The sequence below is a fragment of the Chinchilla lanigera genome, unplaced genomic scaffold (assembly GCF_000276665.1).
Source record: "Chinchilla lanigera isolate Chin_1 unplaced genomic scaffold, ChiLan1.0 scaffold00004, whole genome shotgun sequence".
NCBI lineage: Eukaryota > Metazoa > Chordata > Mammalia > Rodentia > Chinchillidae > Chinchilla > Chinchilla lanigera.
The window spans coordinates 11,097,464-11,124,363 of record NW_004955405.1 but is presented as its reverse complement, the minus strand read 5'-3'; the positions used below and the strand labels follow the sequence as shown (position 1 = coordinate 11,124,363).

General features: G+C 37.2%; 1 protein-coding gene across 1 annotated transcript in view; it reads left to right on the top strand.

Annotated features, from left to right (window-relative positions):
• Ptprr (protein tyrosine phosphatase, receptor type, R) overlaps positions 1–26,900 on the top strand; it is a 366,148-nt gene that overhangs the window by 9,332 nt on the left and 329,916 nt on the right. The gene's annotated exons all lie outside the window — the stretch shown is intronic.

Sequence of the window (26,900 nt, the reverse complement as noted above, 5' to 3'; positions counted from 1 at the left end):
ATATATCAGGGTTAATTTGGCGAGCGTAATTTGAACATTGAAACTTTGATGACTGTTAATTTCATGTCAAATGAAAACACTACTCCTTGGCCATTCATTCCAAGTCAGTCTCAATTGGCCTTCCCTTCACTGCTTTATTTTATTTCACTGTCCTACATCTGCTGTGTCATCCTGCCTCTCCCAAGCACACAAGGGCCTGAAATGCAGGCGTATCCCTATACTTTCTCTCCTCTCCTTTAAACTGCACTTTATTCTCTCCTATCTCTGGTTTTGCTCAAACCAGTGATAAGTACTTTGGTTTTTACTTACATTCAATTGCCTGTGCCTAGGAGGTGGATGGCCCTAGGGAAAAAAGGTAAAATATTTCCTTTATATCTGTAGAAAACTGTCAATTCTCATACAACTCATGCTTTTAAAAGGACAGAAAATTGAATTATAATCTAAGAAGTTCCCATTAACCATATTATTTAGTGACTCTCCACTCCTGTGCTTCTCTTAGCCATGGCATAATTCACAGGGACCCTTGAGAATCCGTGGTTCATGTCTTCCATGTGTCCAGCAAAATTCTTTACTTTGTACTGAATACTTACCCAGAAATTTCGCCCATTTCCTAAGGATAACATGTGCTACTTCTAGACAGGATTCCAAGTGTTGGACTTTTAACTATACTCTGCATCCTTTTGGCTTTCAAGTTATATTTGCTTGCCCTTTATTTAAAAGGCTACACATGAAAAATATATTCACATATTCTCGTCTGCGGGGGAAAGTCCAAGTAGAAGAGCTGGGCTGAGATAACTGTGGGATCCTTAGCTGGTATTTAGAGTATCACTTAGTTCACAATCATCCATAGGAATTAGATTCCTTGAAAAGTAGTTCCAGTTTAAGACAAAATCAAATTCTCAGAGGGGCTTAAGACCATATAGGAGTCTATAAATTCCTCAAATCAGCCAGAATAATGACATTATTCAGTGCCTATTATTCCCAATACTGGATGCTGAAGATGAAAGTAAGAAAAAAAACATTATGATTTGGACAGGTAGATTCAATTTTCTCCCAATCTTAGGCAGAAGAAACAAAAAAGTAAAAGTGGCCTCTGTCTTGAGTTCACCACTTTGGAGGATCCCTCACATTAAAACATAGTGCTCTAGCTCTCATGACAGTTAAGGGAATATACTACTAAATGTTAGAGACCCTCAGCCTTTCTTAGGTGTGTTTCAATGAGGCAGACCCTAGAATTCTTTGTTCACATAGTCTGAAGCTAGTATCCAGGCCCAAGCAAATGTCTTGCCTGGTCTGTCCTCTCAAGAATGGCTCTGCTATCATAGTGTGCTCACTTGGGCTAAGATTTGGCCAAAAGATGGCTATTTTGGAAGCACATACACATGGCATAGAAAGGTGAGGGAAGGCACTCCATGGTAGAGGCCAGGTTCTAGCATAGAACTTTGAGAAATTAGAGAATTTAAAATTTAAATCTTACTTTCCATATCATTTTGAAGTTTTATTAGTCAAAGTAGCAAACAAACTAACAAATAAACCAATATGTTTTGCCTAAGAAATCATTAGCTTAGTTTTCAGCATATGATATCTGGACCACTATTTGTATTCTTGTTCCAAGCTCCACAGATAGTGTGGGTGAGCCTGAGTGACTAGCTTTATATAATAGAACAAGAGAAAGTTGGATGGTACACTTGATTCAAAGCATTTATCTAACCCACTCATTCAGACTATAGCCCCTCATGTTCCTTGGACAAACTCAAAATATGTGAGTATGTCTCACATTCACACAAGTTTCACTGATATTTTGCACTGTGGAGAGTCAGACACTTTGTTCTCTTGGTAATTAATGGTGATTACATGGAAGACAGTTGATGCATGTAGGATCACTTTCGATGTGGTATTTACATACGTTTTCTCTCAAAATAGTATTTCCATCTAGTGTTCAAGAAACTCACTTGTCTTAGAAATGTTCATACCCTTGACGTAATCCTCAAATGCCTGCCTATCAATTCAGTCTTACACTTGTTCGTTTTGCAGCAGCTGTTTAAGCAAATACTACTGTAAATATCCATTCAAGGGATTATTTTTCTGTAGCCATTTGCATGCTAGGTAGGGTGTAATGGAGATGAACTTCATCTGGATTACCTCATGGGTGTAAGCCTGTTATTGTTTTCAATGACTATGGGTCTCCGACATAGATTCTTTAGTTATAGCTTAGTTGTAAATCAGTGCAATATAACATGTCAAGTTATTTTAGGGAGATTGTGGGTGGGCTAAAACTGACTGGGGCTTAAGATCCAAAAGACTTTGTTATTTTTCTCTTTGACAGGAAATTCTAAGGTCATTTCTCTTTAAGTACAGACTTTAATGAATAAAAACAGCAGATGGTGTTTTCCTTTGTGGCTTATCTACGCAAGTAGTACTTTCCCTGAAAAATCTAGAAAGGAGAGAGAGGTAGGCTTAAGTTAATTAAAGAGCACTTCAGACTGTATTTCACTTTTCCTAACTTATATTCATTTTTTAAAGCACTCTGTGGCAAACAATCCTGGGTAGGCCAGTTTGTACTTCTGCCTGAATGTGACCTACGTGGTATGATTTGTGATTTCAAGGACAAAAGAACTATGAACATTGTTTGGATCTTAAATGGCTTACTTGTATGACTGGAACAATTCTTGAAATTTCACTGAAAGACAATATTTTAGATTGACCAACTTTTCTCTTTATATGCTTCAGAAAAAATAATATATTGATATAATAATAATATATAATAATATATTGATATATTGATAATAATAATATATAATAATATATTGATATATTGATATAAAAAATAACAGATTTTTATTAAGAATTTCTTCTTTCATGAATGTGTTTTGGGTCCTCAAGTAAAAAGAAATGTTAACAGTTGATACAAAGCAAGGCAAAACTAAACTGGGATGCAAAAATAACCCTCCCCTTGAAAAACCCTCCATATTTATTCAGTTATGATGTGTCAGGTATTTAGAGTGTTTCTTTTGTGATTTAGGCATAAATATTTTTATTGTCCATATAAGAACACAACTGAAGAATTATTAACCTGTTTGCCAAATATCATAGTGTTAGTATATGCAAACTAGGAACTCAAATCCTATTTTTTGAGCTTTGTGTCCCTTCTACAACATCTAACATTTCTTTGTCTAAATTGCGTTGTCTGTTAGGAAGTTTGTGATTTTATCCCTTGTAGATAATTATGGGTTAAATTATCCAAGCACTTGACATGTGTAATCAATGCATGCACTTTGAATCCAGAGTGTCTTGGTTAATTTTCTCTTGTTGCTGAGACAAAATACCTGACATCCAAAATTAAAGGAAGAAAGATTTATTTAGCTCAGAGTTTTTAGTCCATAACTACCTGGCTCCAAGGCAGGGCAGCATGGCAGAGGGGCAACGCATCAAGGTGACAGAAGACAGCAAAAACAATAAAAGCAAAAATAATCAAGACAGAATTTGGTACCAGGAAAGTGGGGGCATTGCTGTGACTTTACCTGACCATGTGGTTCCAAAGCCTTTGAGAATGGTTTGTAACAAGAATTTGGAAAGGTTGATGTCCCCTGAAAGAGTAGACCTGGAACACCTTAGGCTGTTCTGTATGGGAGATTCTGGTCAGACCTCAGAAGATCAGAGGCTGATAAAGATCTTGTCAATAAAACAAGGCACAGGAGGTTCTGCTAGGAAGAAGGACTGCACTGGTTGCTGAACTCCAGACGATGTGTGTTAAAGCTAGGCAGAAAGTTTGTCTGCATTTTGCTCATGTCCATAGACTTTGCCTGAGACTGAGATTAAGGGCAGTGAACTAATTAATCTGGCAGAAGAAATTTCAAGGCAGTTGAATGTTGAGACTGTTGCATGGCTATTGTTGGGAGATTTTAGCCAGATTTGTGTTGAGAATCAAGAGCAAAGAGCCCAGCAGGATGATTTAAAACACTGTGAGTTTGGCCCGAAAAGTAACTCCAGTACAGCTCTGGGCTGCAAAGTTACAACTGAGGAGATCTCAATTGTTGAGAAGGAACAGGAGAATATAAAAGATGGCCTGAGGACATCACAAGAAGCAGGAAGTCTCCACTCTTTGCAGCCTCAAGACTGCAAAAGTGAAAGACTTTGCTTTGAGGAGGAAGCCACAGAGCACCATGTTCTAGAATGGTGGCATCTGCACCATGTTCCAGAATGGCAGCAGCATAGAAAATTTGTTCCTCAGAATTGGATTCACAATGCCCAGGAATCCATGCACTCAACCCCTACAGCTAAGAGAAAAGAAAGCCTGGCTACTGCTCTAGCTGGCAGCAGACCTTGGCATCATCTACATGGCGCTGGTTTTAGGTGCATGCAGAGTACAAGAATTGTGGGGTTAAAAAGGTTTCCACCCTGACTTCAGAAGACCTGGGATGTCAGGCAGCATGTGCCTGAGACGGCAATGTGTGAAGCTGTGAAGGTGAAGCCAAAGGTGCACTGAAGACCCCAGGAGTTGAGAAAAGCCAGGAGCATGGATTGTCTAAGGACAGCTTCAGGGAGGGAGCAAAGCAGGGCTAAGAGAGAAGCCATGGGAGCTACAACCACTGGAGGCGCTATAGAGATGAAAGCACACAAGCCCTTTGGAGCTCACAGTGTGCCACAGATTGCCTCAGACGGTGGACATTGAACTACAGGACTTAATGTTTGCCCTGCTGGATTGTGGACTTGCTTTGGCCCCATTCCTTTATATTCCCCTGTTTGTAACTTTTGGAATGAAAATGTTTATTTTGTGCCACTGAATGTTGGAAGTGTCTACCTTTTCATTTGTGCAGGGGCTTGCAGCTGAGAGTTTACCTTACATCTCAGAGGAGACTTGTGACTTGAACTTTTCAGCAATGCTGAAACTGTTAGGACTTTGGCAACACTTGCAAATGGACTAAATGCCTTATCACACAGGAATGTGCACGAGTCTTTGAGTAGCCAGGTGCAAAATGTTATGGTTTCAATGTAATATAATGTTGATAGATTTAATATTGGTTCTTAAGGATTGTGAAACCTGTGTTATAATGTTCAAGTTGTGAAATGATATGAATAAGCATGTCTTTGTATTTGGATACCAGTTTAAAGAAATGTGTGTGGTTGCCAAGTTGACAAGGGGTGGATTGTAATGGTTGACACATTATGTCAACTTGAGAAGTTTAAAAGTTTAAGTGACTCAGCAGGGGGCCAGGGTCCTTACTTTGCAAACATCTGGGCCTATGTAAGAGGAAGGCTTGGAGATGGTATGGATGGGTAGGAAAACAGGTCTTCTTGTCCCTCCCTTTTCAGCTGTTGTTGCTTTTGCTGTCTTCTGCCACTTTGAAGTGTTGTTCCTGTGCCATGCCATCCTGCCTTAGAGCCAACTAACTATAGACTGAAACCTCCAAAACTTGTGAGCTAAATAAACCTTTCTTCCCTTAATTTTGGGCATCAGGTATTTTGTCTCAGCAACAAGAGAAAAGTAACCAAGACACAGAGGATCTGGATTCTAGTCTCGGTTGCAAAAATTATGGATTGTATAATTTAAGCAAATTAACTCCTATTCCTGGGCTTTATATATAAATGGGAATAATAATTGTAACAGGCAGCTGTTTTGCCACTGAGATGCAATACTCAACACCCACACCTTAAAGGAGGAGGGGTTTAATTTGACTCATGGTTTCAGGCATTCCCATCCATGGTTAGTGAGTTCCAAGGCAGAAACCTCATAGTGGAAGGGTGTGATGGAGCAAAGATCCTAATTCATGGTAGCTAAGAAGCAGATCCAGGGAAGAGTGCCAGTGGGTAAGGACCCAGGGGCCAGATATAGTAACAAAGGTCATGGCTCCATGACCCACCAAGAAGTATGCTCTCTCAATCCCTTAGGTGGTTTCCAAGTCAATGAAGTTGATGCAATAAGCTTAACTTCCACATTCCACCTCTTGTCCACTTGATGTTCAAACACATCTCCTTGAACCATCTCCATAAACTTGGTCTCCAAATGCACACTGACAAGTTTATAATTTTGTCCAAGATGTTACAACAATTCTGTGTACAACTAAGAATTCGGTAATTCCTTTCCTATAGTTTCAAAATTTTAACATTTTTCAAAATTTAAAGTGTCTTTAAAGACTCATAGAAAACTTTTAACTGTTAACTTCTGTAAAACTAAAAACCAAGTTACACAGTCTCATGGCATATGGCAAGTGGTAAACATTCTCATTCTAACAGGAAAGAATAGGAGGATAGAAAAAATCTGATGAAAAACACTGAAACCCAGAAGGGAAAATATTAAATCCTTTAGTTCCCCATCTGCTATCCAAAGAAAATGGTAGTAAAATGTGAGGTCCATAAGGCCCCACTTCTATGGTCTGTTGGTTGTAGTGTACATGGTATTTCTGTTGGGCTGGCTTGATTCACGTCCCTGCAGCTTTCGGCAACAGATGTTTAACATTTCTCATGTATTTGACTTCCTGAGGTCTCCACTACCACTTTGGATTCATTTCCACAGCTTCATGCACTGTCCTCTCTGGGCTTTTCACCTGACCTACCAGATCTTCCTCTGAAATCTGGGTAGAAGCTTCCTTGACTCCATAACTTCTGCATTTTGCATGCTGAGAAAACCAGCATCACATTGACAATGCAAAGATCTACCACAAATATGGACAGTAGTCAGGCCCTTTTGAACCTTGCATTAAGAAGTCTTTGAGTGCCTTGGTGACTGAGAACAATGAAATGAATTCTCAGGAACTATTTCCCTAGGTAGCACTTTTTGAGCAGAAGACCCAGGGGATCTTATCTCAATGAAAAGTTTGTATGTTGCACCTCTGAGCCTGTGATAGTTGGAATCTTGGTGATTCCTGAAATGCTCTTGAGGCATCTTTCTTCTTTTCTTTGTACAAAGTATTTTTTTCTAATGGTGCTAATAATGTCTTTAGCAGCTGTAACTGTGTTGTCCCAAATTTGTACATGATTCCTTCTGGGACAAAATTAAATTCTTCACACTTTCTGATCTACTTTTTGCACCAAATTCTCAATATTAATTTGGCTAAAATATTTAGCAGTACTCACATTGTAGCCTGAATGTTGGGTTGCCTTTTAATTTCCTCTACCAGATCAATTAGTCTACCACCCTTAACCTCAGACTTATGTACAGTCTCACAACATGGGTAAAATGTTGACAATTTTTTTTTTTTGCCAGAGTGTAACATACATGCCCTTTAGTCCAATTGCTAATGAAACTGAAACTTCCTGAGCCTGGCATTTATTGTCCCCATTTCTATCACCATTCTGGCCTTCTGATCTCTGACCAGAACTGCCCATCAAGATCTGTTTAAAGAGTTTAATGCTTCTTTTTAATTGCCAAACCTTCCCAAACTCCTCCTGCAAACCGGTTCCAAAGATTTCTGAATCACATGTCAGGTGAATCTCAGCCACAACCTCACTCCTGTACCAATTTTTTTGTACTAGCATTTGTGTTGCTGAGACATAATATCTGACACCCACATGTTAAAGGAGGAGAGTTCTAGGTAAGCTTACAGTTTCTGGCAGTTCAGTCCACAATCAGTTGGCTTTACAGTGAAAACATCATGGTGGAAGGGTATGGAAAAACAAATATGCTTAACATCCACATTCCACCTCTGGTGGCTGGGAAGCAGAACAGAGGAAAAGTACTAGAGAAGAAGAGGGCAGAGACGAGATATAATATCCAGCATCACATTTCCATGACCTACCCAGACACAATAAGAAGTGCACCCACCAGTCCCATAGACAGCTCCTAAGCCAATCAAGTTGACATAGGAAGATTAGTTCCCATAATGATCCTACCTCAAAAAGTTATTCTGAGGATAAGTTGAGTGACTCTTAGAATAATTCCTAGTACATAATAACTACTAAAAGTTCTTAACTATTATATTTTTACTTTATTGAATCCTTTCATAACCATTCAAGAAAGGAGCATGTTTTTGAGGTTTAGTATCTACTCAATTCAATCTAAGTAATGAGCTATACCAGATGCCACTTCCACAATCAATTTATAAACCAGCAAAATCAATGGTTTCTGTGGAACCCACAACTCATGTACACATGTATTCCTTCATTTCCATTTCTTAATGCATAGTCCTCAGCAATTGGCCTTGAGAGGAAGCCTAGCACTCTCAACAACTTATGAGTTGTGCCCTTTTGTTATTAATATTTCTAAGCTTCAGTCTCATTATCTGGAAAATGGAAATAAGGCTAGAAAAAGACAACAGCTTTTACTGTTCAAGGTACAAATATCTTCCCAATTAATCTTCACAGCCTTGGGCAGTAAAGACTACTGTCTTAACTCTTAAGAAAATATTTCTTATTTAAAGATAAGTAAACTAGATTAAAGAAAGCTAGATGACTGTCCATGTTCCCCCAAACAGTAAATTCAAAGCAAAAAAGCTAGTTTATTTTATACCAAGTTCTGTGATTCATTCTGCTATGAGGTTAAGATTGGATGGAGTAGACACTAAACCTCAAAAGCACGCTCTTAATAGTTCGTTCATACCATTTTAATATAATGTTAAATTACTAATAGAGGTGAAATACATTTTAGAAGCCTAAAATTTGACCAATGTTTCCCGAGGTTTTTTATAGCACTTTCACAAAACTTTACAAGTTTTGCAATTTTTGGCTTCTGAAAAACTTTCTCTACAAAGGATAATGAATTAATTATCAAGAAGTCTATTGCTTACAAATCTTTCAATTCTGCACTGCCATTCAAAGGAATTGCAATCCCAGAAAAGTCCAAAATTTAAATGAGCCAAGTACAAGCTGAATATTCAACTACACCACTGGTCAAAGCGATGGCAATTCCAGAAAGGGGATAAAGTACTTCAGGCTGTATGGAAACATTAAGATCCCTTTCTTCTTTTGAGAGTTGGTGCATAATTAAAAGTCGGACAAAATTATTGTTTTTCTGTATTTGAAAGGACCACTAGCAAATGGAAGCTGGAAGAATTAAACTACAGGTGCATGCAAATTGCGGCTTGGGAGGTAATTGTCACATGATTTACACTGCATTATGAGTTAGTTACTAGATGAGTAGCATATTGGTATCCATAATATATAGCCACTCATTAATATAATAAATAGCAGGAGAATAATTGAATCTCTCAAGTTTTCATGACTTTAATGAAATGCAAGGATAAGTTTACCAAAAATATCAATGGAATTGTGAGTCTCAAACTTAAATGAAGGCTACTAATTTTGTGATCTTCCTAATAAACAATTCTTATTTAACTATGTGGGTACTTTTTTGAATAACTACAATCCCCCATTTCCAAAAATAAATCATTTAAAGCAACCTAACTCCACTCCAAAGATGACAGAAGCAATACAAGGCAAACTAAAATTTTACTTTATGTGTGTGTTAACTCCCTAAAAAATCCACCCAGAAGTAATTACAATCTTTGTGTTTTGTAAGTAAAAGAACAGGAGAACTGAATAACAATGTCAAAATAGTCTTTGAATCTAACTTTACATTTTTTTTTTTTTTTTTTTTTTTTTGGTTTTTCTCCGGTACCGGGAACTGAACTCACGACCTTGCGCTTGCCAGGCAGGCGCTTTTGCTGCTGAGCTAAATCCCTAGCCCCTAACTTTACATTTTTTCCCCCAATCTTCTCATAGTTCAGACATCAGATCATGGCTTTGTTTTCATGAAGAGACTTTCATGTTTTATTTCAGGTTTTTAGTTCAGTCATGCTTTGTGTTATTAGCCTCCGATTCTCAAAAAAAGTTGTCTTCTCTTCTCTTCTCGGACAAATTGCTGGACTGAACTTCTCAGAGTTCCTGTGTCTAGGCAGAACCAGCTGCTTGATTCTATTCTATTGTTAAGTGGTAAAGGCAAGCAATGCTTTGAGCTTAGTAGAAAGGAGCACATCTCCCTCCTCTAAAGACTCCTTTTCCCCACCAACTTGCAGAGTGCTGCAAACTCAATAGGGGCTTTTGAACAGTTACATCAGTTACACCTGGAAACTTGTTCAAAGTTTAGATTCTCAGAGCCCAAACCAGACTACTAACCCAGATATTCTGTAGGTGGGTCAGTAATCTATATGTTACCAAGTCCTTAAACAGTTATGATGAATAGTAGAATTTGAAAACCATTGTTCAAGACAATGGTAAGCCAGTTAGAAGGATCCTAGGTCTTGGATAACTACACAGAGGAAGATACATTGCTCATCTAGCAAACTATTATTAGTCATCCTTGAAGCACCTCCATATCTACAAAATCTTAAGATCACATAATAAGAGAAGTACTTTCTACCTACACTTACAGAATGTCTTGCTCTTCAGGAACCTGAATATCCTTAATGAGACAAGCATCTCACACACCCCAAAGTTGATACAAAATTACATGACACTGTTTTATATAATTTCTATTTTTTCCTATATTTTTCTATATTTTCTATTTTTTCCTCAGTTATTGTGTGTATTTTTTTTCTTTTGTGGAAATGCTATCCTCCCTTTCCAAACACCTATTTCTACTGAATATGAAACTTAGTTTGTCCAGTTAGAGTCCATCTGTATGGTTTGTCTAAGTAGGCTTATTAGAAATTTTTTAATTGAGTTCAGTGTTACAGTTATAACCCTGTTTGTCCTTATACCTTTCTTAGTCCTTCATATTTCTTTGCCTCTATTCTTCTATACTGCAAATTTTCCTATTCTACAAAGAAATTGTGATGGATATTTTCATGTAATTTGATTTTGGAATTCTGTCACCTTATGTAGTGAGTTCTTCCAAAATACAATTTTTTTCAATTAAAAAGAGTGAGGCAAACACAGAGACAGCACATCTTCAGTTGTGAAGTTATTCTAGCCCCCCGATGCAGTCATTCCCAAAGCTGAGTTCACTTCTCTGTGGTTTGGCTATTTAAGTCAATAAATTCTCTTTTTTCTTCAGATATTTTGAGTTAAAGTTCAGTCACTGACTTCCAAAAGTTGCTTGCTATTATGAATATGGAAATAAATTAGTTCATTATTAAAAAAGAGAAATTCCAGTTGATCTTGACCCAAAGAAGGGAGAAGAAAAATTTGGAGGAACAGCATAAAAAGGAAAAATAGATCCTTGAAGTAAGGCATGGAGAAATAGTACAGAACAATGTAATGTAAATGAGGAAAGTTATCTCAATTAAAGTAAGGCAACAACCGCCAGATCTAGCCATTTATTTAATACCTTTATTCTTTCTCTTTCTCTTTACATTTTTAACATTGAAAATTGATCTTATTCTATGGATAAGCAATGGTATTCATAAAATCATGAGTTGATTTGCTAGTTTCATATCTGTTGAGTTTAGGGTTCTTCAGAGAAACAGAAAGAATATATGTACAAGTATACTATATTTGCTAGATTGTCTTCCACAACCAGAGACTGGATTGTCCCAGAAAGTCTGTAGGTTGCAGGGCTGAGGAAACCAAACCAACAGCTGCCTAGACCAAAAGAATGGAATCAGTAAGTCTCAGAGCAGCAGGGGCCAAAGATGCAGCCTCAGTTTGAGGCTACAGGCCAGATAGCTCCTTTAGAGAGCTGCTGCTGTAAATCAGTTGGGCTGATGGTTCTGAAGTCTGATATCTGGCAACACTGGCAACAGTAAAAGGAATGCACACACCAGGAGGTTGAGAGGAAGCATATGAGCAGCCTTCCCTCTTCTGCTTTTGTTCCAGTCTGTGATGATGCAACCCATGTTCAAGGCTGGTCTTCCCACTCAGTTTTCTGACCCATATGCCAGTTGTGCCTGGAAACACCCTCAAGACACACCAAGAAGTGGCTTAACTAATTTCCTAAGCATCCCTTAATTTAGTCAAGTTGACAACCAAGATTAAACATGACATATATGTAGCTATTGAAATTTCTAATAGAGTTAAAGGACCAAGGCTGCTTCAGGTTGAAGAAGGACAAAGTATGTGGCAGAGGAAGAAACAAGCTTTCTAGTTCTGTATCTTGAATTTAGGCAATTTAGGAGCAGCTTTACTGCCTTTAGTTGACAAAGTAAGTGAAGATTATAACACTCACAAGACAAAAACTCATTTATCTATACACATAGGAAAAATAGTTATTGAAAGCCCATATCATCTGTTAAAACATTGAAATGCTGCTATACTAGCTAGAAAGTAGCCACTGCTCTGAGCTGCAAAAAGCTTCCTACACCCCGGTTACTGTGGGCCGAACTCATGCCCTTCGGGACTACCCTAAATCCAGCAGTAAATTGGGCAGTGCCAGAACAGCAGGGGGCTCCAGACCCTGCATGAGACCTATGCCCAGCTTTCATTCTAATTAGTTTCTGCCTTTACTAACTGATTGGGAAGTAATTTAAAACTCCAAGATTCATACCCTGTATTCTGCATGAGTGACCCTAGGTTGTATTTTTTATTTACTTGTCTGTTTCCCTTTCCTGACTGACACAAATATAAGGACAAAAACTATATTTGTCATTTTCTCCAGTGTTTAATAAGAGTAGAGTCTTCAACTTAGAAAGCAATTAGGAGATGGTCAGGATCTATGATGTATATTTCTCTTCATTTGACCACGCACCAGCTGGGCTATAAACAGACATTCATTACGAGGCAGAAATGTAGAATGTAAATTCTACAGTTAGCTTGCCTGAATTAAATCCCGTTTCTATCCTTCTCAACTGGGTTGCATCAAAAGAAACCATAATGTGCTTTTTCTTTCCTTTTTAGAAGGTATTCTGTCCTAATTGGCCTAGATACAAAATAGGCAAATAGATTCCTCACTTTCTTTTCTCCAGACTCATTCTGATGGTAAGAGAAGACATCATCACCGTCAAAATCCCAGTTAAGGAATCAAACTGAAAGGGCTTTTCACCAAAGCCTTCCACTTGGCTCCTCCTCACTCTAGCCTGGTTCTGCTGGCCTTCACCATGCCAGAGTCTGCTGCTACATTATAGTCAATCCTATCTTATTGATGGACAGATTTCAGTTTTATTAGACATTTCAAAGAAAGACTGATTTAAAAAAAGAGCTATACCATACAGACATAAAAATACTTACAATCTATGCTCATCAAATGGAAAGCTTCACCTAATTAATTCTGGAAAACAATTATGTGCTGGGTCTTGGCCCAACAAATTAGTGCCCTTCTATACACTTGGAGCCAGGACCAACACAGTTAACATTTAATTAATCTGTCCTCATGGAACTTGAGCTAATGAAAATATGAAAGATGATTACTTAGGTAAGAAATGGAAAGTAAATGTCACATGTTTTCTAGTGCTCATGATATAGGTAATAGTCCAAAAATAATATCAACATTAAAGTCATAAGTAAAGAGTTACTCAGTAACTACTATTGTTACTAATACAATATTTTGACTTTAGCTGGTAGAGAAATTTTAATCTTTTTGCATTTTCCTCTTTCCCTTTTCAACAATCTTCAGAGGTTTCACTTTTTCATTTTGTATCTATGCATATGTGTCCTGATTTGGTTGTGAGATGAGTTGGGTTGACCTGTTGACAGCACCATTCTCTCTTCTGAAATTCGGCCCTCATTTTTTTTCATTTGCTTACTCCTAAAGGTGATTTTATTGATAATCATTGTTCTTCCCCTTCAAGAAATTTTTTCTGGCCTGGGAGTTTTGGACAATGCCCACCGTGATCTCCAGGGGCTGAGGACTCAGGCATGCAGAACAAAGAACTCTCCTTATACTTCATATGTGACAGTAAATCAAATAAATGTCCTCAAAGAACCTTATCCTCTTAGTGCTACAAAGTCACCATTTTGCTATCTTTTGACCTTGGATTTTGTAGTAGAGAAGTCTGAAAATTTTCTGATTTGAGCTTATTTTAATATAATCTTTATTATGTCTGAAATCTTGGAAAATTCACTTTTTAAAAAATTTCAAGATTTTGCCAAGTTTGGTTACTTTACTATTACTGATTTTGATTAGGACATAGTAAGACTTTTGAATATCTAATTTCAATTTTTGCACTTAATTCTGGAAAATATCTTTTAATTATGAGCTTAGTCATCTTTTCTGACACATTTGTTTTATATTTTCCTTCCGAGGTGGATATTAATTTCAGTAGAGTCCATGTTCTACTTTCCATGTCTGTTATCTTCACTTGTAATATTGTCTTTTGCTCTCTGTCCCATGTGCAAAAGATCTATTTCCCTGTTTCTTATTATTTATCTTTTAATATGCTCCTTAATTTATTTATATTTTGGGTTTCTCATATAAGAGAAGCCATGTAATAATTAAGGTTGTGTGTCAAGGTATGAAGGGTGGGAGGGAGGAGGAAGGGCCATAAATAGCATTGAGATGCATTTTATCCACATAGCAGCTTCCCATGATAAATATCATGATGTGCTGCAAAAGTGTACTGGCAAAAATAAAAATTGCAAAATATTATTGTCTTTTGTTATGCATTCTGCATTTGTTACTGAAATCTATCTCTCCAAGAATGCCCATGATTTTTACCACCACTGTTATTGACCTGCATAGTTCTAGAATTCAGCTTAGTTTATACTTGCCATTTGTCTTTTTGTCTTGTAAGAATGGCTAACATTCCTTATTCAAGGATTTCTTTTTCTATTTGGGGTTTGTTTTCTACCTTCTTATTTTTCCTTTGTTACATTCTTAGTGCAGTTGCATTGCTCATTTCTTCAAGCCTGCTGGTCTTGGGAAGGGCTCCAGGAGCAGTTCAGAGGGGCTCTGATCGAGCTGTGTGATCAGTGGGTTAAAGACTGAGGAGAAAAGCAAGATCTGAAAGGTGTCACTGAGGGATGAAACCAGACAAGCTTCACAAAGGGTGCAAACACAGCAGCCAAGAAACTTTGTTCATTTCTACTGCCGAAGCTTATGATGGCAGGCCTGGGATGGAGCCACACGAGGTCGACCAGATTCCCTTCCCAAGACACTTTTTAGCTCAGGTTGGGTGTCCGTGTTGCCTCAGACCTATGAATGAGAAACAGGAATGTACACACTTTCATTTGTTCTGACAGTTACTTAGATTGTTTTTCTGTTTTAGATGACTCTACAGGTATTACAAAGAAAAGATGAAAAGAATTCTCTGGAAATTTGATGTGCTCTACCATTATTTATCAGTTCCTAAAGTTTACTTGTAAGTTACAGAAGAATATGAATAACAAACATAAGGTTTGATGTTATATATAATAGTCTACAAATATACAGTACTTCTCCCACACCACTCCCAGAACAGGCTGAAATTAATTTTAGATACCCAGCATTCACAGATCTAGACTGTCTGCATAACATGGCTAACAGAAGTGGCAGTTGCTAAAGCTTATGTGCTATGGAAATGATATCTAAAAGGAAGTAGAAAGGAATTATTAGATCACTTGTACTTTCCAAAGCCTTAAAAAATAATCTCATTGAGAGATGGCTGGAAAGTTTTGATATTAAATTTCTAGCATTGGTGCCATTTGAAAATTGGCCATTAAAATGAAGTATATATTTTCAGCGAACTTTAGAAAAGCTAATGTGTCAGAGAGCAAGTGTTAGCATAGACATCAAGGAAGCTCTTAACAGAGTATGCTTTCTTGAGCCAAAAAATTATGGCCTACCTCCACCCTTAATCAGTGAAGGAGGCAACATCTTGTATTTGTAAACTGAAACAGAACAGTGAGTCATAGCCCTCTTGAACTTCAGAAAACAGCTTTTCAAAATCAGTGTGTTTTTCTTCCAGTGACCCAATAATGTTTTATTTTACACTGAGTTTTAAAAACACATCAAGAGACTCCGTATGTGGCATGTGATGGGTAGCCACTGACTATGCACAAAAATGTCACAAGCCAGTGAAAAACCACCTTAGAATTTCATAGTATGCATCAGCTGTTTTTTCCAAGTATGTAAGAATGGTTTTCTAATTTCATTCATAAATTTTGTCTTCAGCACTTGCTCCCTTTCGGAGGCTACTTTCCCTAGCACTCATTTATTGATCTAGCTACCCACTAAGCCACCCATATCTTTTTAGTAGTGTGTATGTGCTGGTCCTTCTGTGAGTGGCTGAAGATAGATACAGGAAATAAGTCCTTTTCTTGTTCTTGTCTTCTGAAATTTACCTGTGTTCACCTCCCTAAACTCCTGTCCTTTCTCTCAGTTCAGGGAGGTCCCTGAGCTTTGCCAGATTGCCCTGCAGTGTGTACCACAAACTTTTCAAGGCAGAAAGCTGCTAACTCAGGGGTCACTTGTGTTTTGCTCTGTCAGCAATCACTGTCATTATTATCTAAGTCTAGTATCTCTAACTAGTGTTTCTTATATTTTTTCTGTTCTGTTTTGTTTAAGCCAGAAATGTAAATCTGAACCTTCTTACTTCATTTTGGCCGGAAGCAGATGTCTCTGGTTGAGTTTTGAGGGGTCTTCATTTGTCTTGACATAAATACTTTGTCATATAGGTGATTTGCAAACATTTTATCCCAAACTGTATTTTGTCTTTTAATTATCTTAACACTGGCTTTAGTAAAGGAAAAAATTTATCATGTGATATTCAGGTTGGTGTTGCAGCTGAGAAATTTCTCCCTGACTCTGGGTGAAGGGCTTTCTCCTATACATTTTCTACATGTTAACCTAGTCTTCATTTCATTCTATTTCAATTGTGAGCATGGGTAAAATTATACGTTTTGTTACTGAACTGTGTAATATCTATTTCAAACAGGACATTCATTCTGAGCTGTATTCCACAGGGATTTTGACACACCTGTAATTATTCTGAGTCTCCACTGGATGTCAACACTGCTCAAGGAAAAGCAGTTCAGACATTCTACTGGGTACACAAAAACAGTCCAGCTAGAGTGGAATAGTTACAAAGAAGCCTAAAGAAAGTGAAATACACCAACAGGAATATCTCTCTTTCATTAATAAATTTCAAGCAGGATGCAGGAATATTGCGCCAAAATTTGTAGCAGTACTGAACGCCAAAGTAGAAAGATTGAAATCTATTTTCCATTCTGGCTCTTGAGTTGCTGACTTACACAAAATAATGAAACCACAATTTTGAAATATTTCCATAATTCTTGTAATAAAGTATTTTATTGAACTAGAGTTAAAGATCCAATCATTTTATTTCTTCTGTTCACTCTCCAGCACTATACATGTTTCAGCAATGATCAGGTAGAACAGAACAATTTGGTAAGAAAATTACCTGGGTCATTTTGGTCCATACCCAAGGACAACACTAAGTTCAACAACATCATCTAGGGACCAAAGAATACAGTGATCTTTGATCATACTTCACAGCAGGTTTCATTTCCAAGGACTAATCTGTTCAAAGACTGAAGTAAGGTAAGTTAGATTCACACTATTTTTACCCAAATAATCTACCACAAAATACAAAAGAAAAAAAGACTTAAGCATTCAATTTTAGATATATTTTTCAGACCTTCATTGCAAAGTAGGAAATTATACATGCTATCATTTTTTGTTTTCAGAAAACCTTGTCTTCTATAAGATGACTAATTTTGAAAATTAGAAAGAATAGACTATACAGTATTTTGATTATATATTCTGCAGATAGGATACAGAGGTATGATATTGATCGGGTCCTTTCAGCGAGGAACAATCACGTGCATACTTTATGAAACATCTTAAGTCTGTTATATGATTATAGTCAATCATGCTGTCAGTAGGCGACCATACAAATGAGCTCATGTTTATCTCTGACTAGCATCATACTGCCAAAAAATTAAAAGTATTGAATAAACAGATAGAATTTTGTGTGAACATTAAAAATCTTCTAAAAATGAGGTAAAGATTAAATATGCACCACTAACATCCCGTAATTCTTGTATTCAACAACGTATGGTTGATAGAGTTTAGTTGGATTCAGTTTTAATATTTCATATAGTCCCAAGATTCTATTTGTATATGCATAAATTTTACCTATTTATCCACGGTGTACAGCATGTAAAATTATTGCAATCATAAAATATTTCTACAATACCTTCAAAGCTTCACACTATTATTCATTCAAAGGATGAAATATAAAAACTAACAAAATTTCTATTGATGAAATTTTCTCATGTGAAATGGAAGATCAAGATTGTCTGTCTGTAATTCATGGGTTGTGTTTTCTTATAGACTATGGTAAAAGAGACAGAATATTATGAAGCTGTAAGTCATACTTCATTATGACTAGAAATTTTAGTCCAGATATAGTACTGGCACAACACAAGAATACTGAATTTATTTTCCATAAGTTCAGAGCCATAATTTTTATATCTTTTATTTTAATATCAAATTATGTCACTCATGTTATTTTTTCTATTTTGACATGATATTGTGTTATGGTCCCTTCTTTCAAATTTTCTATTAAGTTATTCCCTGACTTGTCTTTATAAAAAACAGAAGAATTAGAAATCTGGAAGATTATTCAAAATCCTATGAAGAACTACCTGATCTGAGTAAAATATAACTAGTCTATAAAAATGGAATATTGGATGGACTGCACCAGAATTAAAAGAAACAAAACAGATTCTTAAACACATTAACTGCAGTATGTCAATAAAATCTGTGCGTAACATAAGTTTTTTCATTATCAGATTCATTAAATCAAGTTTTAACTTGTGTGGCACAATAAGTCTTTTCTATATTTTTTATTTTTTCTGATGATGAATACTTCTTGGGTTATTTTGTTACTATTTCAGTGTTTCGTAGGGTAAAATATTCCTAGAGAAGAAATGAGCAGTAGATAGAAAACCTATAGCTCAATAAAAATAAATAAAATAAAACCTAATTCAATAAGACACTTTCTCAGGTATTTTTTGCTGCTGAAGATTAATTTAATCCATTTCTTCAGTAGTAGCATTCTTATTAGATGATTCAAGTATATGTATTTAAGAATAGGTTTGACCTTTGAAATTGTTTGAGTAGGTGGAAAGACAAATATTTCTACTTTTGGTTTCAATAGGCTTAATAAAGTGGAAGTTTAGAACAAAGTTTTATGCTCCAGTGGGTCACTTAATAGAATGGCTGAGTCACTATCCTGATCCAGTTTGCTGTGGGCCCACAGTAAGGTGTTCCATACGTTGGTTATGTTTATCAAATGAATGAATCTATGGATGATGTGCACAGTATGGAGCACAACTCCATATAGACCTATGGGCTCTTCTAGGTTGACATAGAAGGTTTGGAACAATGGAAGTGAAGCCACAGTGATGTCACCAGAGGTAGAGTCCATAGTATCTTTATCCCTAATTTATGCCAGAAAAGAAAACAGGCACATAATCTTTTATGCCTAACATACAAAGGAAGCCCCAAGCAGATACGCATTTGAAGACATAACTACCAGAGGTTACTTATGTTGCTAATTTATACTACTTGACACAAATATTCACATATTTTGCTGCAGAAATACTTGGGTTTGATCATGCAGTCCTGCTTCAGACCCTGGTAGTGGGTTATATAATATACACATTTTGATTCCCTTCTACAGAACATGCAGTTCAGAGTCCTAAAACACATTTGGTTCTAAAATTTAGGCCAGAGTTTGTGATTTTGTATATGGCTTGAGGATTATTGCAATGTCTTCAGCTTATTTGCCTGTTTGCCAAGCACTCACTCTTTCCTGGTACGCAACTTGCAACTGCTTCTGTGTAGTGCACAACAGCAACCGGGAAGAGGCTGATTTCTGAGAGCACAAGTGCTATCCTATCTGTGTCTTGCGTGCAATGATGGTGCTAGAAATTGCTACCCCATTACGAGCCATCAAATCTCACAGTGGGTTGGGGTGTCTGGGAATGGTGCTGTCTATGCTGTTTAATATGGGAAAGCCATAATGCAGCATCCAGCTGAGAGTATCACTCAACAAGTGAATCTATTGCCTGTGGTTTGTCTGAGACTATCAGTGAAAGCATGATGATCTCTGTGTGCCCTGGACAGTTTCCTCAATGGAGTAATATGAAGATAGAACCTGTCATTTATGCTGTTACAAACTTTAACCACCTGAAGATCCAAGGAAGAGAATACAGTGACTTACTTTTCTTTGACCAAAGAATGGCCATTTCGTATCACTGAAGAAAGGCTATCAGAATAAATGAAACTTTACCATGAAGCCAGGTTTGATACATCTGTCCCATGAAAAGCAATTCATAAGATATAGTGCCTTCACATTTGACTTTCAATTACTGATTGATCAGTTTTGAGGCTGCAAAAGGTGGAGTCCTGCTGGGTTTGTGATGTTCTGAGGCCATATTTTCTATGTTCCTCTTCCTTCTCAGCAACCAAGTTCTTCTCTGTTCCATCTTTTCCATCTACAACTTTACTGGAGCTTCCTTTCTGGCTAAGTTCAAAATGTTTTTAAATCATTTGGCTATGATCTTTGCTCTTGATTCTCAACATAGATCTGGCTAAAAGCCTCCAACAGTAGCCAGGCCACTGCCTCAACATTAGACTGCCTTGAAATTTCTTCCACAAGATTAATTAGTCTGCTGTCTTTAATCTCAGTTTTAGGCAAAGTCTCTGGACAAGAACAATGCAGACAAGTTTTCTGCCAAAGCATAGCACACATGGTCATGAGTCCAACAGCCAATGAAATACTTGTTCCTAACTGAATCCCCTTGAGCCTGGTCTTTACTGGATGCATTTCTATCAGTGTTCTGGCCTTCTGAGTGCTCATCAGAATCTCCTATCAAGTATACTTTAAAGCATTCTAGGGTTGCTTCTTCAGTTAGTATCTCTAAATCTTTCTAAACTCTTCCCACAAGCCAGTTACAAAAGCTCCTACACCATGGTCCGATAATGTTATAGAAATGACCCCATTCCTGGTACCAAAATCTATCTTAGTTACCTGTGATGCTGAGACAAAATACTCAACACTGAAAGATAAAATAGGAAAGGATTGTTTTGGTTTACAGTTTGTAGAGGTTTTAGGCCAGATTCTAAGCCAAGATGGCATGGCAGTAAGACATTGCAAGGGAGTGTCACAGTTAGTCATATTGTCATGCACTCATAACTTCTAACCTCTACTTCTTAGCATGCAACTACTGTCAGCTAGTAGTTAACTGGATCACTGAATGTTTTACTGTTTGCCAGCATTGTCCCTTCATTTATCTCATCAGTTTACTCCTTCTCCACAGCATTTCTAACCATCTCCAATTTCTTCAAGCTGTGGGCCATTTTTGCACTTTTGACAATATTGGAGTACGTTTCCTACAAATGCAATACATTTTCCCGTTCCCATACTTTCCATTTTTCTATGTTCATGGGATGTGGAAATCCCTTTATACCTAACAATCTTTGTTTACTGTATCATTCAGTCAACTGCACTGACTGTACATTAAATTGTTTAATCATTTACCATCTTATTATATGTTATTTATATTCACTATCTTATTATATATTATTGTTTATATTTACTATCTTATTATATATCATTGTTTATATTTACTATCTTATTGTATATTATTGTTTTCACATTTCTCTAAGCACATTGTCTAAAATGGCCCCGAAAAGCCTTGTATGTTTGCAACTTGATTGGATCATGGGGCTAGTACACTCATTAGTGGACTCATCCATTGGTAAGTTCAGTAACTGAGTGTGTTCTTAGGAGGTAGGAAATGGGTCACCAGGGTGGTAGCCTGGAAGAGTATCTCCTTTTTTTTTCTGGGACTGGGAATAGAACTCAGGACCTCATGCTTGCCAGAGAGGTGCTGTGCCACTGAGCTATATCCCTGGCTCAGAAGAGTGTGTTCCTGTCCCTGATTTCTCCTTTCTCTCTCTGTTTCTTGGGTGTCAAGGATTGAGTACCTTTTCCTCTACTGTGCCACCCAGTCACCCAGCTTCTGCGTTTGAGTCAAGGGACCAGAGACTGAAAAAACGAGCCAAAGTCAACCTCTCCTTTAAGTTTTGGGTGCCAGATATTTTGTCATAGACATGGGAAACTAGGACAAGCCTCTCCACTCCAAACTTGCTTTCTGTAAATTGAAATTTTTTTCCTCATTACATGTTTCTACTCAATTAATTTTGAATTTACATATGATTTTTATTTAGCGATTACTTTTAAAACTAAAGAAAATTAAAGTCTAAGTTTAATAACCTCTGAAATAATAATTATTTTTAAAAGCCTTGAATATCTCTATTCTCCCCTCATAGTCTATGTTATTATTTTTGTGTCATTTAATTATTTTTAACCTTACAAGAATATATATTAAGATTTACCAATACACTTATAATCTGACTATGTTCTTCATTTCTTCTTGCCTCTCAAACTTTCCATCCTGGGTCACTTTCTTCCTGAAATGCTTGCTTTTCAATTTTTTTAGTACATGATTGTAGTGGATTGATAACTGGTGGTCAACTTGTAACCCCCAGCTGAACTGAGTGAGTGGTGCTGGGTGTGGGAGGCCCACCTGAGGACTGTTGCCAGCAGCATAAGAGGCAGACCTGGAGAAGAAGAAGCAGGGCTGTTGGGAGCTGAGAGAGACTGTGGAGAGCTGGCTTTCCTGATGAACTTGGCTGTTTTCATCCTCTGAGGAGCTCGGGACCTCGCTGGCACTGAGAATGGCTTTGGTTCACTTTGGGGAGCTCTGGTCCTCACTTTGAGCATTGCTTCCTGGTTCCGGAGGGGAAGATGGTGCACTGCTGGCTTCCTGGAAAAGCTTGCTGCGTTGGCTTCCCTGATGAGAACTCAGCCATCCTGATCATCGGAGGAGCTCGGGACCTCACTGTTGCCGAGGATGGCTGTGGTACCTTTTGGGGGAGCTCTGGTCCTTCTGAGCATCACTTCCTGGCTCCAGTGCAGATCCCTCAGCCTGCTAGCACAGGTCCTTCATCCTGCTGGCACAGACTTTGTAGATTCCACCACTGACCTTTGGGCTTTCCCAACAGATCCATGAAACAGGTCAGCATGAGACGTTGTCATGGGCTCTGGGCCTCCAGTTGGATTCATGGGAGGCATTGTTATGAGCTCTGGGTGTTCAGCTCAACTCATGTAGGACATTGTCGTGGGATCCAGGCCCTCAGCTGGATTCCTTGATCTTAGTGTGTGGACAGATTCCCTTCACTCTTTTGTATACTGTTCTTTGGGTGACTATTATAAATAATCGTATGAAGTATGTGTCCTGTATTATATCGTTCCCCTTGCAAAATAAGCCCCAAATCAACACAATGATGTTCTCATAGAAAGCCATCTCATTATCTGTTTGTCTAGAAGGATTTTGATTTCATCTTAGTCTCTGAGTAGAGATTCTAGTCTGGCAGCTGTAGTCAATCTGCACACTGATATTATTCCAGCATTTTATGACTTCCATTATTGCTGTGAAATATTTACCTTCAATCCATGACCATCTTTTGCAGGTAAACTGGTGGCTCTTACAAATTTCTTTGTAGCTTTAATATTCTAGATGTCCTTTATTTCATATGTGAGATTTTTAACTTCTTGTGAGCTTATCATGTGTGAAATTGTGGAACATTTTCTTTCATTGGTTTTAGAAAAAGTTGAGCATTAGCTCTTCATATGTTGTGTTTTTTGTTATCTTTTTCTTGTAGGATTCTCAAAATATTTATAAAAAACTCTTTAGTATTTTTCATTTTCATTTTAATCTGCTTTTCATAATCCTTTTTTTTCTTTTGCCTTTTGCATTCTGAACTGTCTTGCAGTTCACCGAATCTCTTCTTAGCTATATGTGGTACCTTGTTAATCCTACCGTTATTTCAAAAAATTTATTTCAAGCATTATGATTTCCATTCCTATAAATTCTGTTTTAGATGTAGAAGATCACTTGATTTTCTCTTCAAACTACTTTAAATCCCATGAAAGTCGAAAAACAAAACAAGCCCTCAAGTCATAATGTTACTCTAAAATTGTAGTGCCTCAGATGTTAGGCAAAAAAGAGTACAGACTATTTCTGGAGAAATTCATCTTTGTGATAGGATTCAAAGAATATCCATAGCTATTTTTATAACCAAGTAAATAATGCTTACCTAACCAAGGAAATTATGTCCTTTCTTTTTTTATTTTAAAGATGAAAGAACAAAAACACATTAACAAACACACATTTACAAAATAACAAAAACAATATGCAAGCAATATAGATTTCAGACAAGGTGATAGGAAACTAACAGTCGTTGTATTACATGTTGATATCTTCAAATTGGTTACTCAGATAAACAAATATAGGCATATAAGATTGGTCAAACAATTAAATATTAACTGTTCCTTTCAATAAAGCAATAGAAATCAGTAGTACAACTATCTTAGCTATCTTGAGGGTCAGTTTAGAGTTTTTCTTTTTTTAATCTTTTTGAGACAAGGTCTCACTATGCAGTTCAGGCTGGCCTTGAGCTCACTTTGTAGCCCAGGTTGGTCTCGAACTCACAATGATCCTCCTGCCTCAGCCTCCCAAGTGCTGGAATTACAGGCATGCATCACCACACCCAGCTAGTTTAGAATATTTTATAGATAAGCTTTTGATATTTTCTATCTCTCTACTTCTCAGCTTATATTTTCCTTGCAGTCCTCTGCAAGTAGAAATTCAATTGAATTTCCTTTATGGTTCACTTTTAATGTTACAGTAGGTCCACTGGGCACAATACAGTCCTCATCCCATATACCTGCCCACTGCTTTTGAGGCTGTAAACTACTCACTACTTCTGGAATCATTAACTTTCCCCGGCTTCTATGGTATCCTATCTTCTGTCATATCATATCTTCTCTTGAGTTTTTCAGTCTTGGGAAAATGATTCTTTTTTCATCATTTTTATGTTAGAGTTTCTTATGAGTGTTACTGTTTCTCATCTTCCTTTGTGTTAATTTCCTAGAAGAATTCATCTAAATGACTTTTGAGACATTTAAATATGTACAGCTAAACTGAAGTGTGAATCTCTTCTGAGTTCCAGACCTATTTGACATTTCTACCTGGATATCTTGATGTTTCTTGAAACTAAATATGGCCTAAATTGAACTTATGGTAGACACTCATGTCCCCCTTTTCCCTAAACAGCCTCAGAACCTGATCTTTGTTTCATCATCAGACACAACAATTTACCCAACTGCTAACTTTCTGCTTCCTTCTAGCTCACATTTTAAGTTATTTTCTCTCTACCCACTAGCCTGCAACCACGTGTGTCTGAATTACAGATTTCTTGGGCAGCTTTATCAAAGTTCTTCACCAGCAAGGAGACTCCTACACATCCTTTCAGTCTTAGCTGCAATATCATTTCCTCAGTGAATCTGCCTAACCAGCCAGAGAGAGAGAGAGAGAAAGAGACAGACAGAGACAAACAGAAACAAAGACAGAGACAGACAGACAGACAAAGACACAAAGAGAATAGGTTTCCTTTTATCCAGGCTGTAGATATGCTTTACTTCTTCCTCAGAGTACTTTTAACAACTATAAAGTAAATACTTCTGTTTTAATAGTTAAATAAGTACTCATTCAACATATCAACATATGTCTTCCCCACTAGACTGAAAGTTCCTTAAGTGTGTGGTTATCTGCCTGGCTTGCCACTGCACAGTGCTTGGCAAACAGTGACATTCATAAGCAATTCTTGAATGAATACATGAGTGAGTAGCTAATGGTCTCATCAATTATATTCAGTGCTTATACAATGCTTTTTCAAATGTTCGGTTGTCCCCCAAGTGTTCCCAAAGAAAATGACAGTAGGCTATTGTGTAAAAATTTTCAAAATCAGGATACCAGCATAAAATAGTGTCAATCATTCAAACTTTATCAACTAGATTGGTTCCAAAAAATATTTTGAAAAGTTCCAGTGGGAAATTGTTGAAGGCTTTTGATCAAGGGAGTGGGATATCATCAGTTATATAATTCAGAAAAGTAACTTTGGGATCAGAATGGAAAACTGAACTGAGTGGAAAAGGATCTATTGCTAAAGAAAAAAATTATGAGTGACAACTAGAGGAGTCATTATGAGGCATGGGAAATTGAAGATGTTCTGAGAGACATTTAGAGATAGACTTTATAGGAATTGGCAACTGTATGGAAAGCATAATGGAGAGAGATGAAATCAAAGCAGAAGAGAGACTCTTGTGAGACACGGCATTAATTCTGTCTTCATCACCTGGTATTTCCCCTGGTATGATTAGTTAAGCCATACATGTTTATGCATATCAGAATTTTTCTACATTTCCTTTTATCAAAAAAAGCTAGAACTTTCCCCAATTTCCCTAGCTCTTTTTTAAAAATTCCTGACTCTAATTTTCTCTACTATTAGATTTCTTTCCAAGACCCTGTTATGCTTGGCTAATTTTTAATACCCTAATGAGAACATCTCAGGCTCCTCTCCTGAAAGGTTACATTCTGTTCCTGAAATCACCAATTTGGTTCATATTCTCTTGTGATTTGATTATCCTCCACTTAATTTTCTTTTAGACATGTTGCTGTTTGGTTCCCCACTGATATATCTTACCATTACATTCTTTTTTCTTAACCCTAGTATTTTCCTGTATCAGTGTGGGCCTCGCTAAGTCATTTGGCCTTTGTACATTCAACTCTTATCCAAGAGCAGTGTTACTGCCAAGTTAGTTTCCTCCAGTGCAGCTCTTGCTTGTTCTCAACTTTCTCCCAGCTGGCCTGTGTTTCAGAAACTCTGGCTGGAATTTTCTCCCCAGTTTTCCTTAGTGTTAGAACTTGCTAACTCAAGAAACTGGATGAATGAAGAATCAACTGAAACAAATAACCTTCCCTTCTTTTGCCCTGTAGACTTTGTTATCGCAGCATCCTTTTTTCAATGCTGCCTCGTATTGTTCTTTCAAAAGCAGTACAATTTGTATAGCCCTCAAGTTCGATTGCTTTGCTTTAGTTTCCTCTAAATGTGAAAAGCCTAACCTCAGTGTTTGGATCTATAAAGACCCTGTTTAGAATTTTGGGGAAACAAGCTTCCCTTGTTGAGCATTTCTAGTGAGCATGATCACTCTGAATGTATGAAGGCCTATGTG